At 55.3% G+C, this 5,444-nt stretch overlaps 1 pseudogene; it reads left to right on the forward strand.

The window, feature by feature from the left end:
• The first annotated feature begins 390 nt into the window (after positions 1-390).
• On the forward strand, positions 391-498 carry LOC146005888 (U2 spliceosomal RNA; annotated as a pseudogene).
• Positions 499-5,444: the final 4,946 nt, after the last annotated feature.

Here is a 5,444-nt window from a genome sequence, read left to right on the forward strand (position 1 = left end):
GGGCCAATCAGAATATGGGGGTGGGGCTTCACTGGTGTCGTGGGTGGAGCTATGCTCCGTGTCCCAGGAAATAGCAAAACAAAACTAGTAGTTTGAGCTTGACATTGATGTTGTGAAACCATCTGGTTCTCCCCCATCGATGTCAAAACTATTGAACATTGACCATAACCCGTCGATGGTTTATAAACATCGATGGTCGATGGCCATCCCTAATGATAATTGCATCAACCAATCAGATGGTCTAATTTCCAAACTAATTTGCATAAGGAATTTATTTGCTCTCCATAACTTACTTAGGTCCTTCCTAACCCTAGTCTATTTGAAAACCTACACAACCAGCCAAAGATGGTTGTTAACAAGAACATTCTTGACCAATTGGCTTCCTGGTTGAACACTATTGCATCCTTTTGGCTAAGATCAAGTGTAGTATCTGTTCTTATCAGTTTATTCTGAGAGGCAGCTCTGCTCCTTGTTTCTTGGACCGACAACGGTCCTTCTCAGGGCTACCGCTGCCAGGCCGAGAAGAGCGAATTGAGCGAAGACGTCGCTGAAGAGGGAGAAGCCGGAGAAGACTGAGGGTCAGACTTGCTCTGCCCTCCGAAGCGACCGCCTGCCCCTCCGCCTCTCGACGCCGAGGAAGAAGCTCCGCCCCCGACTGCGAGGAGAAGAGGATTTCGCCTGAGGAGGGAGACAACGCACCCTAGCCACCTGGGAGAGGCAGACTTGTTTGCTCTGCCCTCTCGAAGCCTTGCAGCACTCCCGAGCTGCCTAGGAGGGTCAGACTTTTCTGCTCTGCCCTCTGAAGCCTCCACCGCTCAGGAGCCGCCGCCGAGGGTCAGACTTTCTGCTCTGCCCTCCGAAGCTCTGCAACGCTCCCCAGCCTCCGTGGAGGGTTAGACTTGCTTTGCTCTGCCCTCTGAAGCCGTGCATCGCTCTCTAGCCACCTTGGAGGGTTAGACTTGTGTTGCTCTGCCCTCTGAAGAGATTTCCTCCTTCCCCTCCTGCCGGGGTCCCGGAAAAGATCCTTTTGCCCCGAGAAGCCGGAAGGATGGCCACAGCCTCCGCTCCAGCCCCCCTCGCCGGGAAGAAGGGCAAGTCCCCGGCCGAACCCCAGCAAATGTGGCTGGCCCCAGCTCCTGCCCCCCTTCAGGGACACCACCAGCGGTGCCCGCCAGGGATGGCTCCAAGGCTACCCCAGCCCTGGAACCCTGGATGAGGCAAACCGTGGTGATGAAGCTGAAGGAGGTGGACGGACGGGTGCCGGACCTTTCGCTGGTGCAATTCGGCAAGATGATGGTCCTGGACCAAGGATTCTCGGCCCCCGAAGTCCTCAGCACCCAGACCTTCATCAAGGGGATCTTTTACGTCACCTTCGCCACCATTGCCATCTGCAAGAGGTATTGGGAGGCGGTGAAAGCGGCGAAACCTGATTCCCCTCTCTCTCGCTTTGTGGGCAACTGCCCTATTCAAAGGGAGGAGAGGCGGTTGATGGTTTCAATGCGAAGTCCACATGTGCCTGCCAAAGACATCGTCACGTTCCTGAGCAGATCCTGCACGGTCATCAGGGACCCCACAAGGGTCCTGCTGAGCAACGGGCTCTGGGACGGAAAGTGGTCGGTGGTGGTCAGGCTCCACAAGGACACTTCGTGCCCAGACGGAGTCAAGCACCTCAAACAGTGCTTCTCCCTGGGGGGAACCGCTGGACTCATCTACTACGCGGATCAACCACGCACCTGTCGAAAGTGCAGTGGGAAAGACCACGTGGGAAGAGAGTGCAAGGTCTCGGCATGCAAGTTCTGTCACGTGGCCGGCCACGAGACAAAGGACTGCCCCACGAAGCTCGTCTGCAACCTGTGCGGCAAAGGAGACCACCTCTACAAGGCATGCCCTGACAGAGCGAGGTCCTACGCCGCAGCAGTGAAGGGAGTTACCCCCATGGTGCTTCCCCAGCCGGTACAGAAGCAGCCAAAGCCGAAGCCGCAGAAACAAGGTGGTAAGAAACCCTCCCCTGCCCCTGTCATCCCCACCCCTCCTCCCCTACCTCCCTCTGTGACAGCACCCCCCTCCACTGCTGCTCACCCCCCTCCCTCACCCTCCCGACCTCTTGCCCAACCCACCCCTCTTCCCTCCACCCCCTCTGCCCCTCCCCTCTCCGAGGAGGAGTTTCCACCCCTTGCCCCTGCAGGTCCGACTACGCTGAGACGGAAGAGGAAGGTGTTGGAGAGCCCCGCTGCCGACCCGGAAACTTCCAAAAAGGCAGCAGTTGAGTTGGTGGAACCACCCCAGCCCGCCCCCTCCCTCGAGGAGGAGATGGCGGCCTTGGTGGAATGTTACGACGAGTTTGGGGCGACTGAACTCGTCTGCGACAGCGACATCGACCAGCTGCTTGGCATTACGGAACCAACCCATGAAGGAGATCCAGCTGCAGAGCCGGACGCTGCGCCCCCTGATGGGAGTGGTAACGTAAACGTATCGTAACCTAACCTGCCCTTTCTCTTAACAGATGGTAGCTTTTAATATTCTTACCATTAATGTGAGGAGCATTAAGGATAAGGCTAGGAGACAGTCTGTTTTTACTTTCCTTGACTTTCAGAAATGTGATGTATACATGTTGCAGGAATGCTCTCTCCCTTTCTCCAGGTCCTACAAGCACCTGGCCCGGCAGTGGTCCCATGGCCCGTCCTACTGGTCCGGTGGAGGTGAGTGTAAGTCTGCAGGGGTAGCCATTCTGATCAGGGGGAGCCTCTTCACGCTAGATTCTGTTCAGGAGCTTGTCTGTGGCAGACTCATTGTCGTAGATGGCTCCTGGGCAGGTGAGCCTATCAGGCTTATCTGCGTGTACGCTTCACCTATCAAGAATGAGCGTTTGGAATTATTCCAGACCCTGCGGACCCAGCTCGCCACCACCAGGGCTGTAGTGATGGCTGGAGACTTCAACTGCCCGATCGAAGGGGATGGACGAAGCACCTGCAACTCTGCGAAGTTGGACATCACGTCCAATCTGCTTCGGGAAATGGTGGCCGAAGCGTCACTGCGGGACGCAGTGGGCTCCATGGGGGCAGGCTCCGTGAATTTCACGTGGAGCCGCCCGATGGCTCTGTGCGTTCCCGCATTGACTTTGTGTTCACCTCCCGGGCAGTGCAGCAGGTTAGGCATTCTATGGTTCCCTGCTTCTTCTCTGACCACAGGGCCATTCTCTTCCAAGGTATCCTGGGCCATGGTTTTCCATCTGGCCCAGGCTCCTGGAAGTTGAACTGTGCACTGTTGGAAAGGGAGGAGGTATTGGCTGAACTTAAGGATGCCTACATCACATGGAAAAATGACAAATGTTATTTTGACTGCATGTCTGACTGGTGGGAATATGCCAAATCTAACATCCGCAGTTTCTTTCAGGTCAAAGGGCGTATCCAGGCATGCGACCGTAAGAGGAACCTCAGAAATCTGCAGCGTGAGCTCCAGTCCCTGGTGGACCTCCAGCGGTGCGGCTGGGAAGTGAAGGACGACCTGGATGAGACCAAAAAGAGCCTGAAAAGGCACTTTGAGGAGGAGTCCAGTCGTATCGTCTTCCGTTCCAAGGTGGAGAATCTGGAGAAGGGTGAGAAGTGCTCTTCTTTCTTTTTCAGGAAACTCCACTCTGGCCACACGCCCCTGACCGAGCTGCGAGATGAGAATGGCATCCCCAGACAGGGGAAGGAGGGCGTGATGAAGGTCGTCCGCGACTACTACAGCGACCTCTACTCCCCTAAGACGACTGACAACGACATGGCCGACAAGTTCCTGTCAGGTATCACTAACCCTATTGATCCTGCAGGCAGATCGGCGCTGGACGCTCCCCTGATGCTGGAGGAGGTATTCTCTGCCACCAAATCCTTTAGGCAAGGCAGGACCCCAGGTAACGATGGTCTCCCAGCTGAGCTCTATGTAGCGCTGTGGGATCTAATCGGCCCGGACCTGCTCGAGCTGTATGAGGAGATGGTGGTGGAGGGAAAAATGCCTCCTTCGCTGAGGGAAGGGATGATCACGATCTTGTATAAGCGGAAGGGGGAGAGATGTGAGCTGAAAAATTGGAGGCCCATCTCTCTTCTGAACGTGGACTACAAGATCCTCGCCAAGGTACTGGCCAATAGGCTGAAGGCTGTCATCGGACAGATTGTTCATCCGGATCAGACCTGTGGTATAGCAGGCCGCAGGATCGCAGACAGCCTTGCCCTCCTCAGGGACACGGTCCATTACGTGAAAGATCGTAATGTGCGCACGGCCCTGATCAGTCTTGATCAGGAAAAGGCCTTTGACCGTGTCTCTCATGAGCTGATGGGTAAGGTGCTGCGAAAATTTGGTCTTGGTGAATTGTTTTGTTCGTATGTTAACCTTATGTACCTTGATATCCACAGCACGGTGTTGGTGAACGGCTGGAAGACTGACCCCTTTCCTGTTCTCTCTGGGGTCAGACAAGGCTGCCCTCTTTCACCTCTTCTTTTTGTTTGTGTTATAGAGCTCCTGGCCCTATCCATCAGACAGAATCCAGAGATTAGAGGGATCACCGCACCAGGTCCAGACCACCCAGTGGCCAAGTGCTCGCTGTACATGGACGACGTCACTGTCTTCTGCGCGGATCAACGCTCGGTGGCAGCACTCGTCCAGACCTGTGAGGACTTCGGCCGTGCTTCGGGGGCAAAAGTCAACTGCGGGAAGTCAGAGGCCATGCTCTTCGGAAAGTGGCACCTGTCGTCCTCGGCTCCTTTCCCATTTACCGTCAAACCGGACCTCATCAAAATTCTGGGGGTCTGGTTCGGTGATGATGGAGCCGCCCGGAAGTGCTGGGATGAGAAACTTGCAACAGTGAGACAGAAAATTGGACTGTGGAGCCTCAGAGACCTTTCCATCGAAGGGAAAGCCCTTGTGCTGCGGAACGAGATCCTTCCCGTCCTGCAGTACACAGCCCAGGCTTGGCCACCGCCAAGTGCGGTCTGCAAGGCCATTACCCGGGCCACTTACCACTTCATCTGGGGCTCCAAAATGGACAGAGTGAAGCAGAGCATTATGTACAAGGATCCCCTCAAAGGTGGCAAAGGCATTCCAGACATTCCAACTATGCTGAGAGCCTTCTTTGTATGTACTTGCATCCGCAGAACTTTGATTGACAATTGTGCCGGCTCTGCAGGGAACTCCATGTCCCGCTTCTTCCTCCTGCCACTGTGGAGGACCCTTAAATGGGACAAGTGGGACAGCTCCATCCCTTACAACTGGACAACTCCGTGGTTCTACCTGGATGTGTCCAAGTTTGTGAGGGAACACCAACTGGAGGGATTGAAACCCGACTTGTGGAAGCCAAAAACTGTCCACAAGCTCATCAGAGCCAGAGACACTATGGAATCGATCCCAGGGCTCCCGGCGGCAACTGTTAAGTTTGTCTGGGAGTATGTGGCATCCAAGAGACTGACTAA

Source organism: Crinia signifera, chromosome 5, assembly GCF_055691185.1.
Source record: "Crinia signifera chromosome 5, ASM5569118v1, whole genome shotgun sequence".
Lineage (NCBI taxonomy): Eukaryota > Metazoa > Chordata > Amphibia > Anura > Myobatrachidae > Crinia > Crinia signifera.